At 41.9% G+C, this 12,762-nt stretch overlaps 12 non-coding genes across 12 annotated transcripts; all 12 read left to right on the top strand.

Moving 5' to 3' along the window:
* Positions 1–875: 875 nt before the first annotated feature.
* Positions 876–980, top strand: LOC118947665. Its single transcript, XR_005041867.1, has one exon. It is a non-coding gene; the product is annotated as a U6 spliceosomal RNA (small nuclear RNA).
* Positions 981–1,836: 856 nt separating this feature from the next.
* Positions 1,837–1,943, top strand: LOC118947660. Its single transcript, XR_005041862.1, has one exon. It is a non-coding gene; the product is annotated as a U6 spliceosomal RNA (small nuclear RNA).
* An 858-nt stretch (positions 1,944–2,801) lies between these two features.
* LOC118947659 lies at positions 2,802–2,908 on the top strand. Its single transcript, XR_005041861.1, has one exon. It is a non-coding gene; the product is annotated as a U6 spliceosomal RNA (small nuclear RNA).
* Positions 2,909–3,766: 858 nt separating this feature from the next.
* LOC118947658 lies at positions 3,767–3,873 on the top strand. Its single transcript, XR_005041860.1, has one exon. It is a non-coding gene; the product is annotated as a U6 spliceosomal RNA (small nuclear RNA).
* An 857-nt stretch (positions 3,874–4,730) lies between these two features.
* Positions 4,731–4,837, top strand: LOC118947657. Its single transcript, XR_005041859.1, has one exon. It is a non-coding gene; the product is annotated as a U6 spliceosomal RNA (small nuclear RNA).
* Positions 4,838–5,695: 858 nt separating this feature from the next.
* On the top strand, positions 5,696–5,802 carry LOC118947656. The gene has a single exon (XR_005041858.1). It is a non-coding gene; the product is annotated as a U6 spliceosomal RNA (small nuclear RNA).
* Positions 5,803–7,250: 1,448 nt separating this feature from the next.
* On the top strand, positions 7,251–7,357 carry LOC118947655. The gene has a single exon (XR_005041857.1). It is a non-coding gene; the product is annotated as a U6 spliceosomal RNA (small nuclear RNA).
* Positions 7,358–8,215: 858 nt separating this feature from the next.
* Positions 8,216–8,322, top strand: LOC118947654. The gene has a single exon (XR_005041856.1). It is a non-coding gene; the product is annotated as a U6 spliceosomal RNA (small nuclear RNA).
* An 858-nt stretch (positions 8,323–9,180) lies between these two features.
* LOC118947653 lies at positions 9,181–9,287 on the top strand. Its single transcript, XR_005041855.1, has one exon. It is a non-coding gene; the product is annotated as a U6 spliceosomal RNA (small nuclear RNA).
* Positions 9,288–10,144: 857 nt separating this feature from the next.
* Positions 10,145–10,252, top strand: LOC118947664. Its single transcript, XR_005041866.1, has one exon. It is a non-coding gene; the product is annotated as a U6 spliceosomal RNA (small nuclear RNA).
* An 858-nt stretch (positions 10,253–11,110) lies between these two features.
* Positions 11,111–11,215, top strand: LOC118947666. Its single transcript, XR_005041868.1, has one exon. It is a non-coding gene; the product is annotated as a U6 spliceosomal RNA (small nuclear RNA).
* Positions 11,216–12,072: 857 nt separating this feature from the next.
* On the top strand, positions 12,073–12,179 carry LOC118947662. The gene has a single exon (XR_005041864.1). It is a non-coding gene; the product is annotated as a U6 spliceosomal RNA (small nuclear RNA).
* Positions 12,180–12,762: the final 583 nt, after the last annotated feature.

Here is a 12,762-nt window from a genome sequence, read left to right as displayed (position 1 = left end):
GAAGCGCTCCTATTTTCCTCACACGTCGAGACACAGAGAAATTGGAACCAAACAGAGAAGATTGGGCGGTAGTGACCCGGGGAGAATAAATTGTCCATTCCCCTCAGTCTAGTCTAAGGAGGAGGGGAAATGCTGGATGAGAGAAGCTCAGTCTACAGTAGAATGACAGGAACATTTGTGAAGACTTCCTTAATTTTGAAATGGGGAGTGAGACAAGGTTGCAGCCTGAGACCAACTTTATTCAACATGTAGACAAATAATTGGCGAGTTAGGCACGGTTGCAGTCTGAGTTCAACTTTATTCAAAGTTTAAAAATGAATTGGGGAGTGAGACAAGGTTGCACTCTGAGTCCAACTTTATTCAATATCTACAAATGAATTGGAGAGAGACTTGTGTTCAATTTTAGTCCAGTTGTATTAAACATAACAAACTTGAATGTCACAACATTTTAAACAGACATCAAAGTCAGACTCAGACTCAAACTCTCTCCCTCTACTAATTGGGGAGTTAGTTATAAGTATCCTTGGCCAGGCCATGTTGCAGAAAACGGGGGAAGGGTGGGAAGTGGTCGGGGCAGGGGAACAAAGACTTGGGGAGGAGCAACTAAAAGCAGCAGGTGAGGGAGGGGTTACAGACCAAGAGTCCTGAATCATAAAAGGCTTTGTTTTTAAACTACATTTTAGTCTAAGATCAATCTTGAAAAAAATCTAAAGTCAATTCTATTTCAAGTTCTACATCTCCAAATAAAGTTTAAACATCACAGCAATATTCTAGGGGTGGTTTTTGAGGGTCTGAACTCTGTTTGACCCCAACCATGACCAGAACCTTCAGAGAGGTTGTGATCTATATATGAGGGCCTCTCATAGCTTTGTATTGTGCTCGCTTTGGCAGCACATATACTAAAATTGGATCGATACAGAGAAGATTAGCATGGCCCCTGCGAAAGGATGACACAAATCCGTGAAGCGCTCCTTATTTTCCTCACACGTCGAGACACAGAGAAATTGGAACCAAACAGAGAAGATTGGGCGGTAGTGACCGGGGAGAATAAATTGTCCATTCCCCTCAGTCTAGTCTAAGGAGGAGGGGAAATGCTGGATGAGAGAAGCTCAGTCTACAGTAGAATGACAGGAACATTTGTGAAGACTTCCTTAATTTTGAAATGGGGAGTGAGACAAGGTTGCAGCCTGAGACCAACTTTATTCAACATGTAGACAAATAATTGGCGAGTTAGGCACGGTTGCAGTCTGAGTTCAACTTTATTCAAAGTTTAAAAATGAATTGGGGAGTGAGACAAGGTTGCACTCTGAGTCCAACTTTATTCAATATCTACAAATGAATTGGAGAGAGACTTGTGTTCAATTTTAGTCCAGTTGTATTAAACATAACAAACTTGAATGTCACAACATTTTAAACAGACATCAAAGTCAGACTCAGACTCAAACTCTCTCCCTCTACTAATTGGGGAGTTAGTTATAAGTATCCTTGGCCAGGCCATGTTGCAGAAAACGGGGGAAGGGTGGGAAGTGGTCGGGGCAGGGGAACAAAGACTTGGGGAGGAGCAACTAAAAGCAGCAGGTGAGGGAGGGGTTACAGACCAAGAGTCCTGAATCATAAAAGGCTTTGTTTTTAAACTACATTTTAGTCTAAGATCAATCTTGAAAAAAATCTAAAGTCAATTCTATTTCAAGTTCTACATCTCCAAATAAAGTTTAAACATCACAGCAATATTCTAGGGGTGGTTTTGAGGGTCTGAACTCTGTTTGACCCCAACCATGACCAGAACCTTCAGAGAGGTTGTGATCTATATATGAGGGCCTCTCATAGCTTTGTATTGTGCTCGCTTTGGCAGCACATATACTAAAATTGGATCGATACAGAGAAGATTAGCATGGCCCCTGCGAAAGGATGACACGCAAATCCGTGAAGCGCTCCTTATTTTCCTCACACGTCGAGACACAGAGAAATTGGAACCAAACAGAGAAGATTGGGCGGTAGTGACCCGGGGAGAATAAATTGTCCATTCCCCTCAGTCTAGTCTAAGGAGGAGGGGAAATGCTGGATGAGAGAAGCTCAGTCTACAGTAGAATGACAGGAACATTTGTGAAGACTTCCTTAATTTTGAAATGGGGAGTGAGACAAGGTTGCAGCCTGAGACCAACTTTATTCAACATGTAGACAAATAATTGGCGAGTTAGGCACGGTTGCAGTCTGAGTTCAACTTTATTCAAAGTTTAAAAATGAATTGGGGAGTGAGACAAGGTTGCACTCTGAGTCCAACTTTATTCAATATCTACAAATGAATTGGAGAGAGACTTGTGTTCAATTTTAGTCCAGTTGTATTAAACATAACAAACTTGAATGTCACAACATTTTAAACAGACATCAAAGTCAGACTCAGACTCAAACTCTCTCCCTCTACTAATTGGGGAGTTAGTTATAAGTATCCTTGGCCAGGCCATGTTGCAGAAAACGGGGGAAGGGTGGGAAGTGGTCGGGGCAGGGGAACAAAGACTTGGGGAGGAGCAACTAAAAGCAGCAGGTGAGGGAGGGGTTACAGACCAAGAGTCCTGAATCATAAAAGGCTTTGTTTTTAAACTACATTTTAGTCTAAGATCAATCTTGAAAAAAATCTAAAGTCAATTCTATTTCAAGTTCTACATCTCCAAATAAAGTTTAAACATCACAGCAATATTCTAGGGGTGGTTTTTGAGGGTCTGAACTCTGTTTGACCCCAACCCTGACCAGAACCTTCAGAGAGGTTGTGATCTATATATGAGGGCCTCTCATAGCTTTGTATTGTGCTCGCTTTGGCAGCACATATACTAAAATTGGATCGATACAGAGAAGATTAGCATGGCCCCTGCGAAAGGATGACACGCAAATCCGTGAAGCGCTCCTTATTTTCCTCACACGTCGAGACACAGAGAAATTGGAACCAAACAGAGAAGATTGGGCGGTAGTGACCCGGGGAGAATAAATTGTCCATTCCCCTCAGTCTAGTCTAAGGAGGAGGGGAAATGCTGGATGAGAGAAGCTCAGTCTACAGTAGAATGACAGGAACATTTGTGAAGACTTCCTTAATTTTGAAATGGGGAGTGAGACAAGGTTGCAGCCTGAGACCAACTTTATTCAACATGTAGACAAATAATTGGCGAGTTAGGCACGGTTGCAGTCTGAGTTCAACTTTATTCAAAGTTTTAAAATGAATTGGGGAGTGAGACAAGGTTGCACTCTGAGTCCAACTTTATTCAATATCTACAAATGAATTGGAGAGAGACTTGTGTTCAATTTTAGTCCAGTTGTATTAAACATAACAAACTTGAATGTCACAACATTTTAAACAGACATCAAAGTCAGACTCAGACTCAAACTCTCTCCCTCTACTAATTGGGGAGTTAGTTATAAGTATCCTTGGCCAGGCCATGTTGCAGAAAACGGGGGAAGGGTGGGAAGTGGTCGGGGCAGGGGAACAAAGACTTGGGGAGGAGCAACTAAAAGCAGCAGGTGAGGGAGGGGTTACAGACCAAGAGTCCTGAATCATAAAAGGCTTTGTTTTTAAACTACATTTTAGTCTAAGATCAATCTTGAAAAAAATCTAAAGTCAATTCTATTTCAAGTTCTACATCTCCAAATAAAGTTTAAACATCACAGCAATATTCTAGGGGTGGTTTTTGAGGGTCTGAACTCTGTTTGACCCCAACCCTGACCAGAACCTTCAGAGAGGTTGTGATCTATATATGAGGGCCTCTCATAGCTTTGTATTGTGCTCGCTTTGGCAGCACATATACTAAAATTGGATCGATACAGAGAAGATTAGCATGGCCCCTGCGAAAGGATGACACGCAAATCCGTGAAGCGCTCCTTATTTTCCTCACACGTCGAGACACAGAGAAATTGGAACCAAACAGAGAAGATTGGGCGGTAGTGACCCGGGGAGAATAAATTGTCCATTCCCCTCAGTCTAGTCTAAGGAGGAGGGGAAATGCTGGATGAGAGAAGCTCAGTCTACAGTAGAATGACAGGAACATTTGTGAAGACTTCCTTAATTTTGAAATGGGGAGTGAGACAAGGTTGCAGCCTGAGACCAACTTTATTCAACATGTAGACAAATAATTGGCGAGTTAGGCACGGTTGCAGTCTGAGTTCAACTTTATTCAAAGTTTAAAAATGAATTGGGGAGTGAGACAAGGTTGCACTCTGAGTCCAACTTTATTCAATATCTACAAATGAATTGGAGAGAGACTTGTGTTCAATTTTAGTCCAGTTGTATTAAACATAACAAACTTGAATGTCACAACATTTTAAACAGACATCAAAGTCAGACTCAGACTCAAACTCTCTCCCTCTACTAATTGGGGAGTTAGTTATAAGTATCCTTGGCCAGGCCATGTTGCAGAAAACGGGGGAAGGGTGGGAAGTGGTCGGGGCAGGGGAACAAAGACTTGGGGAGGAGCAACTAAAAGCAGCAGGTGAGGGAGGGGTTACAGACCAAGAGTCCTGAATCATAAAAGGCTTTGTTTTTAAACTACATTTTAGTCTAAGATCAATCTTGAAAAAAATCTAAAGTCAATTCTATTTCAAGTTCTACATCTCCAAATAAAGTTTAAACATCACAGCAATATTCTAGGGGTGGTTTTTGAGGGTCTGAACTCTGTTTGACCCCAACCTGACCAGAACCTTCAGAGAGGTTGTGATCTATATATGAGGGCCTCTCATAGCTTTGTATTGTGCTCGCTTTGGCAGCACATATACTAAAATTGGATCGATACAGAGAAGATTAGCATGGCCCCTGCGAAAGGATGACACGCAAATCCGTGAAGCGCTCCTTATTTTCCTCACACGTCGAGACACAGAGAAATTGGAACCAAACAGAGAAGATTGGGCGGTAGTGACCCGGGGAGAATAAATTGTCCATTCCCCTCAGTCTAGTCTAAGGAGGAGGGGAAATGCTGGATGAGAGAAGCTCAGTCTACAGTAGAATGACAGGAACATTTGTGAAGACTTCCTTAATTTTGAAATGGGGAGTGAGACAAGGTTGCAGCCTGAGACCAACTTTATTCAACATGTAGACAAATAATTGGCGAGTTAGGCACGGTTGCAGTCTGAGTTCAACTTTATTCAAAGTTTAAAAATGAATTGGGGAGTGAGACAAGGTTGCACTCTGAGTCCAACTTTATTCAATATCTACAAATGAATTGGAGAGAGACTTGTGTTCAATTTTAGTCCAGTTGTATTAAACATAACAAACTTGAATGTCACAACATTTTAAACAGACATCAAAGTCAGACTCAGACTCAAACTCTCTCCCTCTACTAATTGGGGAGTTAGTTATAAGTATCCTTGGCCAGGCCATGTTGCAGAAAACGGGGGAAGGGTGGGAAGTGGTCGGGGCAGGGGAACAAAGACTTGGGGAGGAGCAACTAAAAGCAGCAGGTGAGGGAGGGGTTACAGACCAAGAGTCCTGAATCATAAAAGGCTTTGTTTTTAAACTACATTTTAGTCTAAGATCAATCTTGAAAAAAATCTAAAGTCAATTCTATTTCAAGTTCTACATCTCCAAATAAAGTTTAAACATCACAGCAATATTCTAGGGGTGGTTTTTGAGGGTCTGAACTCTGTTTGACCCCAACCCTGACCAGAACCTTCAGAGAGGTTGTGATCTATATATGAGGGCCTCTCATAGCTTTGTATTGTGCTCGCTTTGGCAGCACATATACTAAAATTGGATCGATACAGAGAAGATTAGCATGGCCCCTGCGAAAGGATGACACGCAAATCCGTGAAGCGCTCCTTATTTTCCTCACACGTCGAGACACAGAGAAATTGGAACCAAACAGAGAAGATTGGGCGGTAGTGACCCGGGGAGAATAAATTGTCCATTCCCCTCAGTCTAGTCTAAGGAGGAGGGGAAATGCTGGATGAGAGAAGCTCAGTCTACAGTAGAATGACAGGAACATTTGTGAAGACTTCCTTAATTTTGAAATGGGGAGCAATTATTATTCAGTGGCGAGAAGTTCTCTGGAACTTTATTCAAAGTTTATGCAGTGAGAGTTGCACTCTGAGTTTATTAAATGAATTGAGAGTGAGACTTGTGAGTCCAGTGTAAAACATGAAACTTGAAGTAAACATTTTAGTCAAAGTCTTGCAGTTTAAGGGAGTTAGTTATAAGAGTGACCAGTTGCAGGAGTAGGAGGGGAAGTTAGAGTAGGGAGTTAGCGCAAAGTGAGGGAGTGAATGACTAAAGGAATAGTGAGTAGAAGATGAAATCTAAATCATTTAGTGATCTAGTTAAAAGTTTAACATGAGGGCAAGTGTTGAACCAGAAAGACCAGCAAGAATGGATTTATAAGTGGAAGAGCAGCTTTGAAGTTGTTCCAGTGAAACTGAAGGCGAGAAGATTAGCAGTGCGAAAGATGAGACAGCGCAACATTTTCCTCAAGTGACCGAAATACCACAGAGAGATAGGGTGTAGTGACCCGGGGAGAATAAAGATTCCCCTCAGTGAAGAGGAGAGGGAAGAGAAGTCAGTCCAGCAGTCCAGGAACATTTGTGAAGACTTCCTTAATTTTGAAATGGGGAGTGAGACAAGGTTGCAGCCTGAGACCAACTTTATTCAACATGTAGACAAATAATTGGCGAGTTAGGCACGGTTGCAGTCTGAGTTCAACTTTATTCAAAGTTTAAAAATGAATTGGGGAGTGAGACAAGGTTGCACTCTGAGTCCAACTTTATTCAATATCTACAAATGAATTGGAGAGAGACTTGTGTTCAATTTTAGTCCAGTTGTATTAAACATAACAAACTTGAATGTCACAACATTTTAAACAGACATCAAAGTCAGACTCAGACTCAAACTCTCTCCCTCTACTAATTGGGGAGTTAGTTATAAGTATCCTTGGCCAGGCCATGTTGCAGAAAACGGGGGAAGGGTGGGAAGTGGTCGGGGCAGGGGAACAAAGACTTGGGGAGGAGCAACTAAAAGCAGCAGGTGAGGGAGGGGTTACAGACCAAGAGTCCTGAATCATAAAAGGCTTTGTTTTTAAACTACATTTTAGTCTAAGATCAATCTTGAAAAAAATCTAAAGTCAATTCTATTTCAAGTTCTACATCTCCAAATAAAGTTTAAACATCACAGCAATATTCTAGGGGTGGTTTTTGAGGGTCTGAACTCTGTTTGACCCCAACCCTGACCAGAACCTTCAGAGAGGTTGTGATCTATATATGAGGGCCTCTCATAGCTTTGTATTGTGCTCGCTTTGGCAGCACATATACTAAAATTGGATCGATACAGAGAAGATTAGCATGGCCCCTGCGAAAGGATGACACGCAAATCCGTGAAGCGCTCCTTATTTTCCTCACACGTCGAGACACAGAGAAATTGGAACCAAACAGAGAAGATTGGGCGGTAGTGACCCGGGGAGAATAAATTGTCCATTCCCCTCAGTCTAGTCTAAGGAGGAGGGGAAATGCTGGATGAGAGAAGCTCAGTCTACAGTAGAATGACAGGAACATTTGTGAAGACTTCCTTAATTTTGAAATGGGGAGTGAGACAAGGTTGCAGCCTGAGACCAACTTTATTCAACATGTAGACAAATAATTGGCGAGTTAGGCACGGTTGCAGTCTGAGTTCAACTTTATTCAAAGTTTAAAAATGAATTGGGGAGTGAGACAAGGTTGCACTCTGAGTCCAACTTTATTCAATATCTACAAATGAATTGGAGAGAGACTTGTGTTCAATTTTAGTCCAGTTGTATTAAACATAACAAACTTGAATGTCACAACATTTTAAACAGACATCAAAGTCAGACTCAGACTCAAACTCTCTCCCTCTACTAATTGGGGAGTTAGTTATAAGTATCCTTGGCCAGGCCATGTTGCAGAAAACGGGGGAAGGGTGGGAAGTGGTCGGGGCAGGGGAACAAAGACTTGGGGAGGAGCAACTAAAAGCAGCAGGTGAGGGAGGGGTTACAGACCAAGAGTCCTGAATCATAAAAGGCTTTGTTTTTAAACTACATTTTAGTCTAAGATCAATCTTGAAAAAAATCTAAAGTCAATTCTATTTCAAGTTCTACATCTCCAAATAAAGTTTAAACATCACAGCAATATTCTAGGGGTGGTTTTTGAGGGTCTGAACTCTGTTTGACCCCAACCCTGACCAGAACCTTCAGAGAGGTTGTGATCTATATATGAGGGCCTCTCATAGCTTTGTATTGTGCTCGCTTTGGCAGCACATATACTAAAATTGGATCGATACAGAGAAGATTAGCATGGCCCCTGCGAAAGGATGACACGCAAATCCGTGAAGCGCTCCTTATTTTCCTCACACGTCGAGACACAGAGAAATTGGAACCAAACAGAGAAGATTGGGCGGTAGTGACCCGGGGAGAATAAATTGTCCATTCCCCTCAGTCTAGTCTAAGGAGGAGGGGAAATGCTGGATGAGAGAAGCTCAGTCTACAGTAGAATGACAGGAACATTTGTGAAGACTTCCTTAATTTTGAAATGGGGAGTGAGACAAGGTTGCAGCCTGAGACCAACTTTATTCAACATGTAGACAAATAATTGGCGAGTTAGGCACGGTTGCAGTCTGAGTTCAACTTTATTCAAAGTTTAAAAATGAATTGGGGAGTGAGACAAGGTTGCACTCTGAGTCCAACTTTATTCAATATCTACAAATGAATTGGAGAGAGACTTGTGTTCAATTTTAGTCCAGTTGTATTAAACATAACAAACTTGAATGTCACAACATTTTAAACAGACATCAAAGTCAGACTCAGACTCAAACTCTCTCCCTCTACTAATTGGGGAGTTAGTTATAAGTATCCTTGGCCAGGCCATGTTGCAGAAAACGGGGGAAGGGTGGGAAGTGGTCGGGGCAGGGGAACAAAGACTTGGGGAGGAGCAACTAAAAGCAGCAGGTGAGGGAGGGGTTACAGACCAAGAGTCCTGAATCATAAAAGGCTTTGTTTTTAAACTACATTTTAGTCTAAGATCAATCTTGAAAAAAATCTAAAGTCAATTCTATTTCAAGTTCTACATCTCCAAATAAAGTTTAAACATCACAGCAATATTCTAGGGGTGGTTTTTGAGGGTCTGAACTCTGTTTGACCCCAACCCTGACCAGAACCTTCAGAGAGGTTGTGATCTATATATGAGGGCCTCTCATAGCTTTGTATTGTGCTCGCTTTGGCAGCACATATACTAAAATTGGATCGATACAGAGAAGATTAGCATGGCCCCTGCGAAAGGATGACACGCAAATCCGTGAAGCGCTCCTTATTTTCCTCACACGTCGAGACACAGAGAAATTGGAACCAAACAGAGAAGATTGGGCGGTAGTGACCCGGGGAGAATAAATTGTCCATTCCCCTCAGTCTAGTCTAAGGAGGAGGGGAAATGCTGGATGAGAGAAGCTCAGTCTACAGTAGAATGACAGGAACATTTGTGAAGACTTCCTTAATTTTGAAATGGGGAGTGAGACAAGGTTGCAGCCTGAGACCAACTTTATTCAACATGTAGACAAATAATTGGCGAGTTAGGCACGGTTGCAGTCTGAGTTCAACTTTATTCAAAGTTTAAAAATGAATTGGGGAGTGAGACAAGGTTGCACTCTGAGTCCAACTTTATTCAATATCTACAAATGAATTGGAGAGAGACTTGTGTTCAATTTTAGTCCAGTTGTATTAAACATAACAAACTTGAATGTCACAACATTTTAAACAGACATCAAAGTCAGACTCAGACTCAAACTCTCTCCCTCTACTAATTGGGGAGTTAGTTATAAGTATCCTTGGCCAGGCCATGTTGCAGAAAACGGGGGAAGGGTGGGAAGTGGTCGGGGCAGGGGAACAAAGACTTGGGGAGGAGCAACTAAAAGCAGCAGGTGAGGGAGGGGTTACAGACCAAGAGTCCTGAATCATAAAAGGCTTTGTTTTTAAACTACATTTTAGTCTAAGATCAATCTTGAAAAAAATCTAAAGTCAATTCTATTTCAAGTTCTACATCTCCAAATAAAGTTTAAACATCACAGCAATATTCTAGGGGTGGTTTTGAGGGTCTGAACTCTGTTTGACCCCAACCCTGACCAGAACCTTCAGAGAGGTTGTGATCTATATATGAGGGCCTCTCATAGCTTTGTATTGTGCTCGCTTTGGCAGCACATATACTAAAATTGGATCGATACAGAGAAGATTAGCATGGCCCCTGCGAAAGGATGACACGCAAATCCGTGGAAGCGCTCCTTATTTTCCTCACACGTCGAGACACAGAGAAATTGGAACCAAACAGAGAAGATTGGGCGGTAGTGACCCGGGGAGAATAAATTGTCCATTCCCCTCAGTCTAGTCTAAGGAGGAGGGGAAATGCTGGATGAGAGAAGCTCAGTCTACAGTAGAATGACAGGAACATTTGTGAAGACTTCCTTAATTTTGAAATGGGGAGTGAGACAAGGTTGCAGCCTGAGACCAACTTTATTCAACATGTAGACAAATAATTGGCGAGTTAGGCACGGTTGCAGTCTGAGTTCAACTTTATTCAAAGTTTAAAAATGAATGGGGAGTGAGACAAGGTTGCACTCTGAGTCCAACTTTATTCAATATCTACAAATGAATTGGAGAGAGACTGTGTTCAATTTTAGTCCAGTTGTATTAAACATAACAACTTGAATGTCACAACATTTTAAACAGACATCAAAGTCAGACTCAGACTCAAACTCTCTCCCTCTACCAATTGGGGAGTTAGTTATAAGTATCCTTGGCCAGGCCATGTTGCAGAAAACGGGGGGAAGGGTGGGAAGTGGTCGGGGGCAGGGGAACAAAGACTTGGGGAGGAGCAACTAAAAGCAGCAGGTGAGGGGAGGGGTTACAGACCAAGAGTCCTGAATCATAAAAGGCTTTGTTTTTAAACTACATTTTAGTCTAAGATCAATCTTGAAAAAAATCTAAAGTCAATTCTATTTCAAGTTCTACATCTCCAAATAAAGTTTAAACATCACAGCAATATTCTAGGGGTGGTTTTTGAGGGTCTGAACTCTGTTTGACCCCAACCCTGACCAGAACCTTCAGAGAGGTTGTGATCTATATATGAGGGCCTCTCATAGCTTTGTATTGTGCTCGCTTTGCAGCACATATACTAAAATTGGATCGATACAGAGAAGATTAGCATGGCCCTGCGAAAGGATGACACGCAAATCCGTGAAGCGCTCCTTATTTTCCTCACACGTCGAGACACAGAGAAATTGGAACCAAACAGAGAAGATTGGGCGGTAGTGACCCGGGGAGAATAAATTGTCCATTCCCCTCAGTCTAGTCTAAGGAGGAGGGGAAATGCTGGATGAGAGAAGCTCAGTCTACAGTAGAATGACAGGAACATTTGTGAAGACTTCCTTAATTTTGAAATGGGGAGTGAGACAAGGTTGCAGCCTGAGACCAACTTTATTCAACATGTAGACAAATAATTGGCGAGTTAGGCACGGTTGCAGTCTGAGTTCAACTTTATTCAAAGTTTAAAAATGAATTGGGGAGTGAGACAAGGTTGCACTCTGAGTCCAACTTTATTCAATATCTACAAATGAATTGGAGAGAGACTTGTGTTCAATTTTAGTCCAGTTGTATTAAACATAACAAACTTGAATGTCACAACATTTTAAACAGACATCAAAGTCAGACTCAGACTCAAACTCTCTCCCTCTACTAATTGGGGAGTTAGTTATAAGTATCCTTGGCCAGGCCATGTTTCAGAAAACGGGGGAAGGGTGGGAAGTGGTCGGGGCAGGGGAACAAAGACTTGGGGAGGAGCAACTAAAAGCAGCAGGTGAGGGAGGGTTACAGACCAAGAGTCCTGAATCATAAAAGGCTTTGTTTTTAAACTACATTTTAGTCTAAGATCAATCTTGAAAAAAATCTAAAGTCAATTCTATTTCAAGTTCTACATCTCCAAATAAAGTTTAAACATCACAGCAATATTCTAGGGGTGGTTTTTGAGGGTCTGAACTCTGTTTGACCCCAACCATGACCAGAACCTTCAGAGAGGTTGTGATCTATATATGAGGGCCTCTCATAGCTTTGTATTGTGCTTGCTTTGGCAGCACATATACTAAAATTGGATCGATACAGAGAAGATTAGCATGGCCCCTGCGAAAGGATGACACGCAAATCCGTGAAGCGCTCCTTATTTTCCTCACACGTCGAGACACAGAGAAATTGGAACCAAACAGAGAAGATTGGGCGGTAGTGACCCGGGGAGAATAAATTGTCCATTCCCTCAGTCTAGTCTAAGGAGGAGGGGAAATGCTGGATGAGAGAAGCTCAGTCTACAGTAGAATGACAGGAACATTTGTGAAGACTTCCTTAATTTTGAAATGGGGAGTGAGACAAGGTTGCAGCCTGAGACCAACTTTATTCAACATGTAGACAAATAATTGGCGAGTTAGGCACGGTTGCAGTCTGAGTTCAACTTTATTCAAAGTTTAAAAATGAATTGGGGAGTGAGACAAGGTTGCACTCTGAGTCCAACTTTATTCAATATCTACAAATGAATTGGAGAGAGACTTGTGTTCAATTTTAGTCCAGTTGTATTAAACATAACAAACTTGAATGTCACAACATTTTAAACAGACATCAAAGTCAGACTCAGACTCAAACTCTCTCCCTCTACTAATTGGGGAGTTAGTTATAAGTATCCTTGGCCAGGCCATGTTGCAGAAAACGGGGGAAGGGTGGGAAGTGGTCGGGGCAGGGGAACAAAGACTTGGGGAGGAGC

Source organism: Oncorhynchus mykiss, unplaced genomic scaffold (assembly GCF_013265735.2).
Source record: "Oncorhynchus mykiss isolate Arlee unplaced genomic scaffold, USDA_OmykA_1.1 un_scaffold_173, whole genome shotgun sequence".
Taxonomy (NCBI): Eukaryota; Metazoa; Chordata; class Actinopteri; order Salmoniformes; family Salmonidae; genus Oncorhynchus; species Oncorhynchus mykiss.
The sequence above is the reverse complement of the archived record's forward strand: the minus strand, read 5'-3'. Positions and strand labels throughout refer to the sequence as shown.